Source organism: Mobula hypostoma, chromosome 2 (assembly GCF_963921235.1).
Source record: "Mobula hypostoma chromosome 2, sMobHyp1.1, whole genome shotgun sequence".
In the NCBI taxonomy this organism is placed as follows: Eukaryota; Metazoa; Chordata; class Chondrichthyes; order Myliobatiformes; family Myliobatidae; genus Mobula; species Mobula hypostoma.
In genome coordinates this window covers 32196667-32215189 of record NC_086098.1, presented here as the reverse complement: position 1 = coordinate 32215189, position 18523 = coordinate 32196667, and the positions used below count along the sequence as shown (strand labels likewise).

General features: G+C 39.7%; 1 protein-coding gene across 8 annotated transcripts in view; it reads right to left on the bottom strand.

Annotated features, from left to right (window-relative positions):
• Positions 1-18523, bottom strand: part of itsn2b (intersectin 2b) — a 224996-nt gene that overhangs the window by 184750 nt on the left and 21723 nt on the right. The window contains exon 2 of one of the 8 annotated variants that reach the window (XM_063035026.1): positions 12423-12847. The exons of the other annotated variants lie outside the window; for them this stretch is intronic. The gene's annotated coding sequence lies outside the window, so the exon portion shown is untranslated. The remainder of the gene's footprint in view (positions 1-12422; positions 12848-18523) is intronic. 8 annotated transcript variants of the gene reach the window in all.

Here is an 18523-nt window from a genome sequence, read left to right as displayed (position 1 = left end):
CGTGACTTGATTCTTTGTTTTGAACAAAAGGGGAGTGGAGTGACACCACTGCCCAGGCAACCTCCAATGCTGTGTACCTAGTCACAATGCAGATGCCAGATCTATCTTCCTTAAAGTGATCCCAAGGAAAGCACCTGGCCTGGATGAAGTCCCCAGCCACGTCCTAAAATCCCATGCAGATCAGCTGGTGGGGGTATTTGTAGACATTTTTTAACCTCCCCCTATTTCACTCTGATGTTCTCACCAAAGAAAATTAAGGTTGTGTGCCGCAATGACTACCTGTGGTGGCTGAAAAATCCACCATCAATGAAATGCTTCAACAGGCTGGTTGGTCAAGGTACACATCAACTCCAACCTCCCAAGTAGCCTCAACCCACTGTAATTTGCCTACCGCTAAAATAAGCCCACAGTGGACACCAGCTCCCATGCCATACACTCATTTCCAGAGCATCTGGATAATAAGCATACTTACATCACACCACTACTTATTGACTACAGTTCCAACTTCAACACCATAATTCCAAGCAAGTTCATATCCAAACTCCTTAGCCTAGGCGTCAACACCTTCCTTTCCAAATGGATCCTTGACTTCCTGACCAACGGACCATCATTAGTAAGGATAGGCAGCAACACCTCCACCAAGATTGTCCTCAACCCTGTTGCCTCACAAGTCTGTGTCCTCAACTCCCTACTTAATTCGCTGTATGCATTGCTAGGTTCTACTCTAACTCCATCTTCAAGTTTGCAGATGATACTGCTGTAGTGGGCTGTATCTCAAATACAGGTGGCCCCTGTTTTCCGAACATTCGCTTTACAACACTTCGCTGTTACGAAAGACCTACATTAGTTGCCTGTTTTTGCTAACAGAAGGTGTTTTCACTGTTACGAAAAAAGGCAGCATGCGCCCGAACAGCCAAGCTCCTCTCCCGGAACTGCATTCTAGCCGCCATTGCTTAAACACGTGCTTTATCTCCATTTATTTTGTGCATCCGTTAGCAAGATGAATTCTAAGGTATCGGAAAAGCCTAAAAGAGCTCGTAAGGGTGTTACACTTAGTGTAAAACTAGACATTTTTCAATCGTGGTGAACCAAGTAAGGACACTGCTCGCGCGTTGAACGTGCCTGCGTCCATTATTTGTACTATTTATACGCAGAGAGAAAGAATTTTGAAAGCTGCCGATGTTACTGTTGGTTCTGCTCATAGCAAAGTGGTCTCAATAATGGATAAAGTGGAAAGTCTATTGCTTGAGTGGATTGATGGGTGTGCAAAGTGTGGTGTTCCGTTGTTTTCTTATACTTAAGGAGGAATCAGACAGTCTTTTTAATAAGCTGAAACAGAAACACTGGACGATGGTGATGAAAGTGTTGCGAAAGTGGAATTTAAAGGTAGTCATGGGTGATTTGATCGGTTTCTGAGGCGAGGGCAGCTTCATAGTTTAACATTTACCAGAGAGAGTGCTTCAGCTGATACTGAAGCTGCCAGAAAGTTCCCAGCAGAACTGAAGAAAATAATTATATAAGGTGGTTATTCGTATAAGCAAGTGTTTAACTGTGACAAAACTGCAATTTATTGGAGTCCTCCCGATTCCAGTAAGTGAAACTACACTGTACATACATTATTTCTACTTTATATGGGTTGTGTATTTTTATGTGTTATTTGGTATAATTTGGCAGCTTCATAGCTTAAAGGTTACTGGAGAGAGTGTTTCTGCCGAGAACACTTGCGCCGGGAGTGCTGCCGTGAGATTTTCGCTGCGCTAGACAATGCTGCAGAAAGGTATTTCTACTTTATATAGGCTGTGTATTTATCATATCATTCCTGCTTTTACTATATGTTACTGTTATTTTAGGTTTTATGTGTTATTTGGCATGATTTTGTAGGATATTTTTTGGGTCTGGGAACCCTCAGAAATTTTTCCCATATTAATAAATAGTAATTGCTTATTCACTTTACGACATTCCGGCTTACAAACTGCTTCATAGGAACGCTCTACCTTCGGATAGCAGGGGAAACCTGTAATGGGTTGGTGTACAGGAAGGACATAGACGGCCTTGTTGTTTTCTTAACACTATGTCACCATTTCCCTCAATGACTATAAAAAAACAAAACAGCTGATCATTGACTTCAGGAAAGGGGAGCAATGTACATGTTCCTGCTTACATCAATAGTGCTGAGGTAGAGAGAGCTGAGAGCTTCAAATTCCCAAGAATGAACATTACCACTAGCCTATACTGATCCAACCACACTGATATCATGGCCAAAATGTCAACAGCAACTCTATTCCCTCAGAGGGCTAAAGAAATGTGGCACATCCCCTTTCACCCTCACCAATTTTTATAGATGCACTGTAGGAATTATCTTATCTGGATGCATCACGGCTTGATGTGGCAACTGTGCTGCCAAGACTGCAAGAAGCTACTAAGAGTTGTGGACAAAGCTCAGCGCATGATGAAAACTAGTTTTTCTTCCAGGGACTCTGTATACATTTCTCGCTGCAATAAGTAAAACAGCTTACAGAATCAAAATCTTCTCACAATTTCAACATTCTTTCTTCTGCCACCTCCCACTGGAAAGCAGGTACAAAAGCCTGGAAGTACATACCTTTAGCTTCTATATGCTGTTGTAAGAATACTGAAAATTCCCCTGGTATGATGAGATGGTCTCTTGACTTAACTTATGGCCTTGCACCTTACTGTTTGCGTGAACTCCACATTTTCTGTGACTGTAACACTTTATTCTGCATGCTGTCACTGTTTTTCTGTTGTGCAACCTCATTGTACCTATATGATGATATGATATCTATGGATAGCATGCAAAACAAACTTTTCATTGTACCTCAGTATACGTGACGATAATATACCAATTTACTAATTCACTATCTGTAGAGCCAAGAATACAGTCAATATTTTGCATTGTGACCCTGTATCAGGGTTGGTGCAGGGTCATTGACTATCCTATTGCTTCCACAGATGTTGTTTTCCTTCAGATGTTGTTTTGCTCTGTTTTGATTCTTTCTCTTTTTTTTGATAATAATACCATTGATGGCCCAAGATCCATTACCCTGCATAATATCAAGATGGAAAATCAGAACAGAGAACAAATAAATCATAAATCTGTTGCCAATGGACTTATTGCTTGGATTTTAAACACATTAGAATTTGTAGAAATAATGGCTGAGCTATGGAAAGAGTCCAAGGAGGAAACCCAACTTATATGATGACTAACTGTAATCTCGGTGGTTTATTAACTCAGGCTGAGATCAGTTAACTCATTACATAGAGATGCTTTAAGTCAAAGATTCACTTAGATAAACAGAAATGAAATGTGGTATAAAGATCTTAACACGGAGTATAATTGACTCCTCCCATAAACATGTTTTGCTAAGTACCAAAAGCAAGTTTTTAAGCGCGTACTCTGGAACACGAGTAATGCTGAGGTGTCTACAATGAGTAACGCTTTGATGAGCAATGAGCACCAGAATATTTATTATCACCAATGCTGGTCAGCAAAATGGATCCAAAAGGGCATAACTGATTTGGTTGCTATTGAAGCACGACATTACGAGAGTTGGGCACCAATTCAATCCAAAATTACTACAGCATTTGGCGCTATTTTGCTTCACTTTTATCTACATATAAAATAAGCAAGTTAAGATAATTAAGTTCAAGTTCAAACTCAAATTTACTGTCATACCAACATTCACATCTTGAACATTCACAGCTCAAGGAAAACAACGTTCCTCAGGGACCAAAAGCAAAACACAGTATATATATCACATACAGCACATAGAATAATATTAACAGACAAATAAAAGTATTCCGTAGATGTAGAAGTTGACATAAAGTGCATATACAACATGGAGTTAAATATACATCAGTACTACTGTTATTCGCATTGATATGAATAATGTGAACTGGGTGGAAGCAGGGTGTCCAGACATCCCACAGCCTGGAGGAAGAAGCTATTAACCAATCAAACAGTCCTTGTTCTTATACTGTGGTACCATCTGCCTGATGGCAGGGTTCAAAGAGGTTGTGGGACAGATGGAGAGGTCCTTGACAACGCTGAGGGCTCTGTGAAGACAGTGCTTCAGTGTAGTGCAAAGCATTTTTCAAGCCCTGTGTTTCAAACCTTCAACCAGCACAGTGATAAGAAATCAATTTTACACCAGGACTCAGTTCATTTAATTTCCGCAACTGTATTGCTCATAGCCCTGTAGCATGTTTCCAGGTGTCATGCTGACCGTTCATTCCTAGAACTTCCATCAACCACACCACTCCCCACCCTATATATACTCTCCTTTCGTATTGTATTCCATTTCCTTAATTTATTTTCTAATTAAAAACTATGTCATGTCTCCATGAAGATTCATCATATAATGTAATGATGGTGCCTGCGTACAATGCTCCTTCAGTCAACATCTTCTGGATAGATCATGAGACCTTATATTTCACTTCTTTTATGTTTTTTATGCTTGTTTTTCATCTTGGTTGGGATTCTCGAACTGTTGGAGCCTGTGATGTGCTGTTTGGAGATTGTTTAGGTGTTCCAGCCCTTTGTAGTCTCTAAGAGAATTCCAGGAGGCAGAGACAGCATGTGAGAACCTCATGGCAGGCAGGCTGCAGGACGGGGTGCAAGCTGACTTTTGACTCCATTTCACTGATTAAAGCTCCTATTGTGTCATGATTAAAGCGACAAGGGAAACTGAAGCATTGGGGCAATGCCGAGTGCCTCTCTTTTGATCACTCTGCTCCCAGAGAGGGGAGTGGTGAGTGCTGCCCAGGTTTTCTGCCTTATGGATGCGGACTCATATCATAGACTTACTTTCAGCCTTATAGTTTTTTATATTCCGTGTTTCTCCCCCAGACTTTCTTGTTTTTATATGTGTGTGTGTGTGTGTGTGTGTGTGTGTGTGGGGGGGGGGGGGGGTGCTCAGCAGATGTTGATCAAATCTGAAGCCACCCAGTCCAAGAATTTCCTGATAAATATAATTTATTTCATGTGTTTACTGCTTTTTGTTACACCAATATACACTGTGATCAAATCAAGGAATTGCAATATCAATAATGAGAACCATACAAACTGTAACATCATTAAAAACATAGTCACAAATAGAAACTGTTTAATGTTTTACCAATTTGTCTTTCATCAGTTTTGTGAAATTTCATTATTAGGCATTAATATTTTCCCAGATATTTTAATTAAGAAAAAATTACAGCAACACTTTATAATTTCATCTCCAAGCTATAAACCATAAACATTTTATTTCATGTGAGAAGGTAGAAAAATAGTAATTTAAAAAAGAACAACATGAAGAGATAGAGAGCCTGATTCCTTTCAGATTACTTCATTCAGACAGAAAGAGCAGAGCCATTGTACATTTAGGTTAATTCTGCTTTGAGCTTCATTCATGCCTCACTCCCGATATTTGAAATTAACATAATTTACTCATCAGCAAAGTTCAGCTATTAAGAGAGAGAATAAACTCTATGAAAGGAAACAAGAAATTAATTAACCATTGCAAGACACTCATCAGTGAGCATCCCTGAGAAGATTCAAAGGTGGTCAGTAATGAAGAAATTCAGGATGGTTTGGCTTGGACCCTACCCTAAGGATCAACTGCAATAATGTTCTGAGGCTGGGTTGGGTTTCAGAGGTGGCTACTAGGGTAAGGATCATGCAACAGCATGAAATAAAACCAGAAAATACTGTCAACACTCAGCATCCATGGAAAGTGAAGTGATTAGCTGGTGGTTCAGTTTCAAGACACTCCATTGTTGATGACATCTGTTATTGCTATCCTGATATTTCACAGTAGTGACTGGGTGGCAACAAAATGAATTCTCTCTACTTTTCTGCACTTTATGTCAACTTGTCAATCTTGAGGCCATGCCACTGAGGGACTTGTGCTAATATTATCTTGTGACCGCATGGGCTGGATCGTAACTGGATGCGATTTGTAACTATATGCAATGTGCTTTTCAACTTGGCCCTAGAGGAATGACATCTTACTGAATTCTGTACTTATATGGGAGTATGTTTTTTATAAACAATTGTGAGGTATAGTACTTTAGGAGATCAGGTGCAAAGCGAAAGTAGCAGAACCCTTACAGCATTGATGTACAGAGAGATCCAGGGGTCTAGTCCACAGCTCCCAGAAAGTGGCTGCACAATTTGATAAGGTGGTAAATGTGGTGAATAGATTGCTTTATTCATTGGGGCATTTAGTTCAAGAGGCAGGAAATTGAGTTGCAGCTTTATAAACCTCTACTTAAGCTGCATTGGAATACTGCATTCAATTTTGGTCACCACATTCTAGGAAGGATGTCAAGGCTTTGGATGGAGTGCAGAAGAGGTTACCAGGATGCTGCCTGGACTGGTAGGTATCTTCTATAAAAAGAGTTTGATAAACTTGGGTTGCTGTCTCTGGAGATGTGAGGACTGAGGGAAGACCTAATAGAAATTCATAAAATGTTGAGAGGCAACACTCTGATACTTTATCAGACTTGGTTGAGAGGTCACATCTTCCGATGCCTAACTCATGTCACTCCAAATGGATCCTTTACTCCCAGTTGAAGGAAGGCCAGCAAGCCCCTGGTGAGCAAAGGAAACGTTTCAAGGATATCAAAATCAGCCTGAAGAAATTCAACATTACATCTAAACACTGGGAAGACATTGCACTCGGAGGAAATCTGTTCAAGAGAGAGCTGTGCTACATGAGTGCACCCTCCTCAGCGCCACAGAGAACAAGCACCAGCTACGAAGTGAGAGACTGAACAACCAAAAGACCCAACCACTAACTACAGCCATCACCTACTCGTGTTCACACTGCACTAGAACATGCTGATCTTGGATTGGCCTTGACAGCCACCTGAGGACCCACCAATAGACAGCCCCTTAATAGAACATTTTAATCAATTTGAATGATCGCAGTACTCTTTCTCCCAGGATCTAAGTGTCTAACATTTGAGAGCACGCATTCAAAGTGAGACGAGAAAATTCAAAGCAGATATGGGGGCAAGTTTTTTTGATATACACAAGGTGGTGGATGCCAGAAATGTGCTGCCAGGGGTTGCTAGAGGCACATTTAAGAGGCTCTTGGATAGGCACTAAAATATGCAAAGAATGGAGAGATATAAACCACGTGCAGGCAGAAAGGATTTGTTTAATTATTCATCGTTAGTTGAATTAGTTTTTTTCACAACATAATGGACAGAAGAGCCTATTCCTATGCTGAACTGTTTTGAGGAATACAGTCTAGGGCAGTGATTCCCAGCAGGGGCTAAAAGACGGGCATGAGTTGTCTGAGCAGACAAGGTGAAGGAGAATCTTGAGGGATTCTACAGACATCTTAAAAGCAAAGAGATTGCAAGAGACAAAACTGGTAATCTATGCAAGGAGCCAAAATAGTTGGGGGAGATCTTAAAAGGATACTTTACATCTGTATTTACTGGGGAGACGGAGTCCCTAGAGGTGAGACAAAGCAGCAACAAGTCATGGACATGATACAGATAACACACATCAAAGTTGCTGGTGAATGCAGCAGGCCAGGCAGCATCTCTAGGATGAAGGGTCTTGGCCCGAAACGTCAACTGTACCTCTTCCTAGAGATGCTACCTGGCCTGCTGCGTTCACCAGCAACTTTGATGTGTTGCTTGAATTTCCAGCATCTGCAGAATTCCTCGTGTTGACATGATACAGATTACAGGGGAAGAGCTGTTTGCTGTCTTGAGGCAAATTAGGGTGGATTAATCCTCATGGCCTGACAAGATGTTTCCTCAGATATTGTGGGAGGCATGTGCTGAAATGGTTGGGGCCCTAGCAAAGATATTTAAACCATCCTTAGTGACAGGTGAGGCACCAGAGCATAGCCAATATTGTTCCTCTGTTTAAGAAAGGCTCTCAAAATAAACAAAAAAAAGGCCAGTGTGCTTGACATCAGTAGTGGAAATGCTATTGGAAGGTATTCTATAGATATATGAGTATTTGGATGGACAGGGACTGATTAAAGATAGTCAGTATGGTTTTGTGCGTGATAGATCCTGTCTAACCAATCTTAAGGAGTTTTTTTTATTGAGGAAGGTGCCAAGAAAATGAATGAAGTCAAGGCATTGGATGTTGTCTCCATAGACTTCAGCAAAGCATTTGACAAGGTCCAACATGGAAAGTTGTTCAAGGAAGCTTAGTCCAATGAGTCCCAACAGGGGCAGTTATGTGTCCTAAGGGGAAATAGAAGCTACCGGGGGGCGGGGGGGTGCAGTAAGTGGCACCCTAACTTGAGGCACAAGACCTGGCCGACTGATAGTAGAGCAAGCACTTCCAAATAAAAGATGAGGTAGTAGAACACATGAAGAACCATAGTTCTGCAGGTGATGAGCACTCTTTGTCACAATGCATCTGAAACTCGGCAATCTCATCGGACCTTATCAAACTGATATTATCGGGGATACCAAGGTGCCCAACAGTTCCCCCTGACTTGCGGCATGGAACGAGTTACAAAAAGTTCAAAATGTATATTGAGGATAAATTAGGAACATCATTAGGAACAGTATTTCAATTAGGAACATCATTTCTTGTGCAGCAGATGGAGTATCATACGTAACAGGTCACCAGGCTAGTTTAGTGGCATTTATGAAAAAAGAAATGTGAAGTCTGTTTGTCATCCATTGTGTAATTCATCATCACTTCACAGCCAAAAATCTCAGCCAGTGAATGAGGAAGAAGCAAAAATGCTCTTCATTGCATTTCCAGCCTCCTACCTTGATGAAAGAGGCTTCAGTGCAGTGAACCACATAACTCACAAAGAATAGAAATGGCTTGGACATTATTACACGTGGGGACTTAAGGCTTTTGGTGTCACAACTTGAACCAGATATTTCAACTCTTGCCAAAAACCACCAAGCTGAAGGATCACATTGATATCAAAGTTGCTGTACAGCTCACAGGAATTGTGTAAACTAGGTTTAAAAACAAATAAAAATTTAAAGCAGAATCATTTTTCTCATGTTAGCCTATGTCTTTACATTATACTGAGAAAGGTTAGGGAAAAACTGGTCTAGGGGTTCCTGTCACCTGTTCCAACACTCAGCTAAATCTTGGACGATTCTGCTGTATCATCGTATCCTTTGAATCCATTGGTGTTGCAACAGTCGTCAATTTGTTTTTAATGCAATTAATGATCGAGTCTCCTTAGGTTTGAGAATTGTAAAAATTCACCATCTTCCATGTGAAAAAAATCTTTTTTGAATTCCAAATGGCCTGCACCTAAATAAGACTGATTTTGAGCCAGAGAAAACACAGCCCTGATCCATCATACTGTGCCCTCTAAGTATTTGATAAGTTTCTGCCAGCACGACTTACAAACATTTCAAGTTGTTTACTGTGTATTGGGCAGGATATACATGCATCTTTTCCGGAGCAACAACACTACATTACTTCCAAAAAAAAAGTGTGAAATATGAAATATCAATACTAACCCAAGTCAATTAGCACAACTGAGCCGGCTACATTATAGGGCTGTGAAAACACACTAGAGGAATTTCCTGAGGGGAAACCAACTTTACTTTCAAAGCAAGAACCATGATGCTTTGCAAACAAGCAAGCACAGAAGCATTTGCAATCTCAATCCTGGCGTAAAGTAAAACTGAAGAACATTACCACTTATAAGAAAGCATTTAATAATATACTTTGCTTTCAAATTTGATATATACTAAATATTCTAAATGATACAAATAAAAATATTTCCTTTCTCTCTTGACTTAGCACTGCGCAAATTATAATTGCTACCTCTAAAGACTAGTCTGTAATTTAATTGAACAGAAAAATTCCAAATTCACAAAATAATCTTAAAAAAAGAACACTTTTTTTCTGATGAAGGAACACTTAAATCAGACTAACAGTTTATCATCAATTGTAAATAAGCCTACATGAATTTATTCTAATAGTTCAAACATACCATCCAGCACAATGTTTTCTGTCCGAAATAAGTTCAAGCAATATATCAATCACATTTGTATTTAAGCACTGCAAAAAAAAAAGAAACTAATGATGGGAAGCAGACTAGGAGAAAATACCTTAACAATATTGCATTCAATTCTTTAATTGAGTGCAATTTTGTAAATAGATTTATTGCAAAGTGAATGCCACTATATATGCAATCAATTTAACTCCAAGTAAATGAAATAGACCAAATACCAATTTGGTTGAAAAGCAAAAATTTCAACTGGCAATGGGATGGATCTGACATGCAAAAAACAAAGCAAAGGAAATTTACAAGTGTATGGTAGTCAAAACCAAATCAAATGAAGTGAGCAAAAACTGCAGAGTAAAGCACAAATGAGAAAATGCAAGAGCATAATACATTTGGAACTGAAGCAGCTTTGAACTGCCAGGGTTAAACTAATTGTCCTGAAATTAAACAACTTCACAAGTTAAATAACTATTATGCTACACAACAAAAAGAGAAGTGAATATTAGAAAAGTTTTAAAAAATTACTAATTAGAAAAGAGGAAGTCAATTACCACGAGAAGACTGGGTGAACAATTTTCACTGCTTGTGTGCCACAAATACTGAAGCACCGGGTTCAAATGTTTCTGTACTCACGATAATAATAATAAAAACAGAAAATAGGATAAACACTCAGCTCAGTAGACATCTCCAGAGAGAGCGAGAGCTTATTTGTGTGCTATGATACATCACAACCTAAAAAGTTGAATGTACCTATAAACTTTTAAGATACAAAGGACAGAGAAAAGAAATACTGAACATAGAATATAGAATAGTACAGCACAGTACAGGCCCTTCGACCCACAATGTTGTGCCGACCCTCAAACCCTGCCTCCCATATAAGCCCCCACCTTAGATTCCTCCATATACCTGTCTAGTAGTCTCTTAAACTTCACTAGTGTATCCGCCTCCATCACTGACTCAGGCAATGTATTCCACGCACCAACCACTCTCTGAGTAAAAAATCTTCCTTTAATATCCCCCTTGAACTTCCCACCCCTTACCTTAAAGCCATGTCGTCTTGTATTGAGCAGTGGTGCCCTGGGGAAGAGGCGCTGGCTATCCACTCTATCTATCCTCTTATTATCTTGTACACTTCTATCATGTCTAAATAAAAGAGGTCAATGAGGGGATAGATTATAGAGGAGACTAAACAACAAAACTGGATTAAGATGCAAAGGGATAGAGGATGCTAATGTAACAAGTGAAGAAACAAAAGATCAGGACAAAGAAGATTGAAGAGAAAAGCAGAATCATATGAAGTTATAGAAAGAACAGTGTCCTGGAAATCTGAAATGAAGAATTCTGGAAATGCGCATTCAAAGTTAATGACTCATCACTGAGACAAGTATTAATGTCAGAATGAAATGCTGTCCCTCAGCTTTATATTGTGCTTTATTTACTTTATTAACTTCCAAATATTGACAGCAGTTCAAGAAGAATAGATTTGATTTCCACATGATCTCAAATGCCTCTTGTGCACAAATTCTTTCCCACAGTCCAGCTGAAATTTACACGCAGGAAATCTCCATTTGATGGGAGTATTGTGAGCAGTTAGTTAATAAAAGTTGTGCTGTTATTAGAAAAAATTCACAAGAAATGTCCCTTGAATGAAACAGTTAATATTCAAGGAGTGTTTGATGGCTCTGGGCTTGTACAAGCTGGGGTTTAGAAGAATGAGGGGGTATCTCACTGAAAGCTATTGAATACTGCAAGGCCTAATTACAGCGGACATGGAGAGGATGTTTTCTATCACAGGGTAGTCTGGAGTCTGGGACCAGAAGGCACAGCTTGAGAACACCAGGATATCCCTTTACAACAGAGAGGAGGAAGAATTTCTTTAGCTAGAGGGTGGTGAATCTGTGGAATTCATTGCCACAGACAACTGTGGTGACTAAATCATGGGGTTTAAGGCAGAGGTTGATCTGTTATTGATAAGTCAGGGCTTCAAAGGTTACAGGGAGAAGGTAGGAGAATGGGGTTGAGAGGGATAAAAAATCAGTTATGATGGATTGGTGCAGAAGACTCAAAAGGCCACATGGCCTAATTGTGCTCCTAATCCAAACCCTATACTTTGACTGAAAATCCTAAAAAAAAATGAAAATGTAACCAACAAAATCAAGAAACCCTTAACAGGAGCCTGAAGGCACACACTCAATGATTCAGGAACAGCTTCTTCCCCTCTACCATCAGATTTCTGAATGGACATTGACCTCACATTGACCTCACTGATTTTTTTATTTCTATTTTTGCACTACTTACTTAACTATTTTAAAAAATAATATAAATAAATATTATGAATAAATATATAACCACACTTACTGTAATTCAGTTTTTATTATGTATTTCAATGTACTGCTGCCACAAAACAAATTTCACAACATCTGCTGGTAATATTAAACTTGATTCTGGTACCTGGGTTAGCCCATCTGTCGAAGCAGTGTGGCCACTGTTGCATGCAAACAGTTAATCCAGGTGAGGGTAGCCGGGAACCTCCAACCCCAGCGAGATCAGGATGTGCCTAGCCCAGCATGTGAAGCCAGTTCTGGTGGACTGGCCGGATGAGATCAACAACAAGATCCAACAGTCAAGGTGGCGGCGCTGCAACGCTTTGTGAAGAACGGAGGGTATGATAGGGCACAGACGGCGTCATGGCTTTCCACTGCAGCCGAGGAAGTCTCCAGTCCTGATGATCTTTTGTACCATTGGAGCAAGATCTTTGAGGCCGAGAGAGTGGAATTGCTCCAGTGCAATGGCTTTTTCACTATAAAACTCCTCCCGCACAGGTTATGTCATTGTCGGAAACGATGGACAACCAATGGATTTTGAAACAGTGGCTCCTGATTGAGAAACACAAAAATGTATGGTATGTACAATTTCAGTTAAACAGAGGGTTAGTCTCCATGCTTTGTGCAAACCTACTAAGGAATTAAGATGCTGCACAACAGCATGAGTCAGCACGAAATGTGTAAAGAACAGTCACCTATTCCCAGCTGTGGCATTGCATTAGATCAACAACACATAACCCTATACATCCACGACTGTTTGGCCAGGTCCTGCTCCAGCTCCATCTCTACAAGCTTGCAGATGACACCACTGCAGTGGGCTAAATCTCAAATGATGATGATGAGTCTGAATAGAAAGAAAACAGAGCGCCAAATGGCATGGTGTCATGACAAAAAACCTTTTCCTCAATGTTGTTCATTGTCTTCGGGTGGGGGGAGGGTGGTGTTGGTGGACATATTCCTGTTTACATCAATGGTGCTGTGGTTGAGAAGGTCAAGAGCAGCAAGTTCCAAGGAGTAAACATCACCAGTAGCTCATACCGATCCAATCACATAGATACCACAGTTAAAAAACCTCACCAGCATCTCTACTTCCTCAGGAAGCTGAAGAACTTTGTCACGCCCCCTTTGACCCACAGCAATTTTCATAGATACACCACTGAAAGCATCCTATTCAGATGACTCTCGATATGACAATAGCTCTGCCCATAACCACATCAAAACTGCAGAGAATTGTGGACATAGTTCAGCATGGCATTGAAACCAGCCTCCCCTCCATGGATTCTGGCACCATTCCTTACTGCCTTGGTAAAGCAGTCAATATGATCAAAAACTTCTCCCATCCAGTTCATTCTCTCTCCGCACTCTCATTGGGGAGACAATATAGAAGCCTGATAGCAAGTTCAACCAGGCTCAAAGACAGATTTTATCCCACTGTCATGAAGCTATTTAATGGTCCCTAGTATAAGAAATACTCCTGCCACACAATCTATCTCGCTATGGTCTCACACCTTGTCTGCCTTCACTACACTTTCTCTGCAACTGCTGTATAACATTATATTCCGATTCTGTTTTTGCTTTTGCCTTGTACTGCCAACAATGATGTGATGAAATGATCTGCATGGATACCAAGAAAAACAAAAGTTTCCCACTGTATCTCTGTATGTGACGATGATAAACCAATTTAAAACATCAAATTTACCAATCGAAGTTCTATCGTTGCTCCGACTCGGCTGTAAAATTTCCAGTGCTTTGTTTCTCCGGTCTCCCATTGGGCAGACAATATAAAAGTGTATTGCTGTTTAAGTGTAACATAGTAGTAAATCCTGTGCAAACATACCATTCCTGAAGCAACCCGCGCACACAGACTACTGGAGGAACTCAGTATGCCCAACAGCATCTGTGGAAAAGTCGATTTTTCAGGCCCAGACCCTTCATCAGGACCTGAACTTGGATTGAAGTGATTTACTCTGTGTTGGTCTTAGAGTTCAGCAAATGAGTGCTGACTTGCTGTGAAAATCCCATGCGTTGACTGGTCGTTGGATCTGTGCCAGGTTAAAACGTGAAAAACATTCATTTCAGTGAAGAGAAATGCCCACAACAGATGATGGTATGAACTAAAGTATATATTTTTTAATTAATTAAGTTCATTTTGTTTTAATTACATAAATGCTTGTAAGTTATTTTTAATTGTTATGTTTTCATTTATATATTTTTCAATGTTTTTGACACTAAAAACACAAAGTTTTTGATAAATTTATTAGCCAGCTCAGCTGGGAGTTGGCCTTACTGGCTAGGAAAGATTTTCTCATGTTGCTTCCTGCATGGAGGTTGTTCTGCACCTGTGCTCACTCCACGTGGCAGCGTTACATTGCGCAAGGTCATGCTTTTTAGTGTTGGAACAGCTTCAGCAAGGTAATTTATAACAAAGGATACACACTTTGTACTTACCAAGAATCTCAGTAGTGAAGACAAATGGCCTGCCACTAACAGCAAATACTGGCCCTTACATTTTAGTAACCAGACGTCCCAGCCCAAATGTCAAACGTGCAGGGAATTTTATTTCTGCTTCATTTTTAGGATCTGTGTCACTGGCAAAGCCAGCATCATTTATGCATCCGTAACTGCCCTTGAGAAGGTTCTGATGAGGTGCTACAATTCTTCAAGTAAAGATACTCCACAGTGCTATTAGGGAAGGCATCCTGGAATTAACCCCAACAGTGAAGGAGCACCAGGGGTACATTGCCAAGTGAAGATGTTGTCAACTTGAAGCTGCTGGCATTTCTATATATATATATGTTGCCTCTGGACTTCATAATGGTGGAGATCAAGTGTTTGAGGGGTGCTGTTCAGCGTGTAACTACACCGCATTTTGTAGATAGCACAGTGCAGTCAGTGTGCCAGTAGTGAAGAAAATTAACATTTACGACGATTGCTGGAATGTGCATCAGGCAGCCACTTTGTTGTGGACGATGTTGAGGTTTGAGTTGTTGGTGCTGCACTCGTCCAGACAAACAGACAATATTCCAGACCTGTGCCTTGCAGATGGTACTAAGGTACGGGGTATTAGAAGGAAAAGGAAAGTCTGATTAGCTAAATCATGTTTATAAAAATGGTGGCCAGTTTTTAAAAACTGTTTCAGTCTCAGAATGGAAGTTGTTTTGAAAAATATCTGATTCTACCAGCCAACTAAACCTCTTCTGCTTTGACAGCTCTCAAGACTTGTGAAGGTAATTCAGTCTCTGCCATTTGGAGATACTCAAACAATGAAATTTAGCTGGCAAGAGCATTTCAGGGACAATATTACCTTACAGCACCACTGGAGGTCCAACCACTGTTCATTTAGCAATGTAATCCAAAATAGGCTGTAGACATCCATACCAAGCAGCTACAAGGTTGGGGAATCCTTCACACAGGAATTTAAGCACAAAAATCAACTTTTCTTCTTTATCTTCATATGCTGCCTGACCTGTTGAATATTTCCAGCATGTTCTGTTTATATTTAAGATTTCCAGTACCTGCTGTAAATGTATATTGCCCTTTGTTTATAAGAACAACTATCAAGATTAAATTTAATAAAAGTTTAATCATTAACTTAATAAAAGTGAAACAGTCATCAGGTACTAACCTCTTGCCAGTTTCGAGGGGATCCCCCAATAACCTATGGCAGAACAAACTATCAATAAATCAGAAACTTCCATACTGACATTCACTCAAAAGGAGTTCATGCTTTGAGATGAGTAAAGATGCAAAAAGGCCCAAAGTTTTGGAATGTTTAAGCATGAAGGTAACAAAAGCAGCAATCATGGAATCAGCACTAATCAGATTGGAGTGATTATTCCATGCTACAGAACATTCACTCAGTGGCTACCTCATGCAGTAGATCTGCCCGTTAATGCAAATACTAATTAGCAAAACCTATGGGGGCCGTTGTTGTTCGGACCAAATATAAGAATGGGGAAGAAATGTGATCTAATTGACTTTGACTGTGGAATGGTCTTTGGTGCCAGATGGGGTCGTTTGAGTATCTCCGAAACTGCTGATCTCCTGGGGTTTTCATGCAGAACAGTCTCTAGTTTACAGAGAATGACAAAGAAAAAACATCCAATGAGTAGCAGCGTTGTGGGCAAATGCCTTGTTAATAAGAGAGGTTAGGGAAGACTGGCCAGACTGGTTCAAGCTGACAGGAAGGCAACAGCAACTCAAATTACCATGCATTACAACAGTGGTGTGTAGAAGAGTATCTCTGAATGTACAACACATCAAACCTCGAAGGCGATGGCCTATAGCAGCAGAAGACCATGACATACACTCAACTGCTGCCTTATTAGAGTCGGGGGTACCTAATAAAGTGGCCACTGAGTGTATAAAATAATTTAAATTTAGTCAAGGAAGATCAAAATAATCTCCTTTTTTTGGGTCTGCTGCACTTTCTATCCCAAGTGTATGAAAGAAGGGCTAGTACAAGTGTTAGGAGCAGCAGTATGATTTGCTTCAGTTTCAAGTCTCACTCAATGTCATTGCTAAATTAAAAACCACTGATCCTGCAGTAATACAAGCATCACCAAAATTTCACAATAACCCAGCAAACTTATTACATAAAAATAACTATTCGTTAACTGTCGCTATATAATCAAACTCTGTATACAGCAAAATAATGTGCAAAATGCATCATTTATATATTCAGAAATAATTTGGTGGTTCATCATGTCTAATGATGACAGATCGAGAAATACAATATTTGCCTAAAATCACATAAAAGCAGATGTAATAAAATAACATTTTCTTTGTTAAGTGTTATGCTATTGCCCCATTAACCAACAAATTTATATCTATCCTGTAGGTATATACAACAAACCGTATCAGAGATTGCTGCCTTTCCACTAAAGACAAGTTATTTCAGGATTAAAATCTTATTTCAAGATGGGTAAGTGCTGAACCATTCTCTACAACACCATTTGGCATCTTGTACCAAGGCACCAAAAACTGAATACCGTACTTATTAATAAGGGTGGGAATAATGTATTTATTTATTAAAGCCATAACAGGAAAAATATACTGAGATAAATCACTTCTATGAAACCAGCTAATTATTTTCACAAGAGCGCTCTGCTTTTCACAAGCCCACTAAACAATGTACCTGCATAAATATACCTGTTGTCTACTAAGAGTCGATCATCAAAACAACTCAATTTTCCCTTCCACAAACACCAAGCCCAGAGAGACTTACTGATACCTAACAACTTCCAGAATAGCAGCCACTCTGCCTTTAAGATACTTTGCACTGTTATTCTATTTCCCATATTTCTCAAAGGCTCTCAGAATTTTAAACCTCATACACTGCCCCATCTTTTGCTTGACGGTATATCGGACAACATTCTCTTCCTATTTCATGTTCTAGTTTACATTCCTATTTCAAAGTATTGTACTTAAAATATCATAACTCAGATCAGTCAAGTGCAGTACCACTGGCTAAAGTTTGTACTAAGGCATCAAAAACTGTTGAACAAGTTTCACTTTCTGATTTGTCATTAAGAGAAAATCTTAATTACTAAAGCATCCTAATGAAATGGTAGGGAAAGATATGATAAAAACAGACTTACATTTGCAGTTTATTTTTTTTTCAGACAGCCTACCAAATGGTTGGGCTCTGTTCCAAATGGACTAGGAATGGAAGTTCAATTAAAGCATTTTGTTTATGTTGATCTCCACCAAAACATGAGTGTGAAAATAATTTTAATAAGACTGTCGTCATTAAGTCGCATTTAATGTTAGAATTAGCTTTTGTTCAAGGCATTCCTAGGTCAGAGTTGGCCTCAACTTTTTCAAGAGAAACACCATGATGAAGGCCTGTTAATCACTGCACCGCTCAGATCAGTGGCACAAGCACATTCTTTCAATCCAGTCCAGATGAAGGGTCTAGTCTGTAAAGGTGTTTCCCCTTATGTTTACTATCCCACAAATCTTGCCATAACCCCTTAGTTCTGTGAAGTGGAAAGTCTATAATCCATAGCTGAACTTTTTTAGCTAAACAATTAACCCGTTCATTCCCTTCAACACCTCCATGTGCAGGGACCCATAAGAGGCAAACAAATAAATCAATATTTCCAATATGAAATAACGTTTGATGACCTTCCAACAGTAAATCTGACCTACTGCTAGAAGGACCTTTTTAAGACTCAACAAAACTGAAAAGGAATCTGAACAATTTACAAAATTACATGGACAATT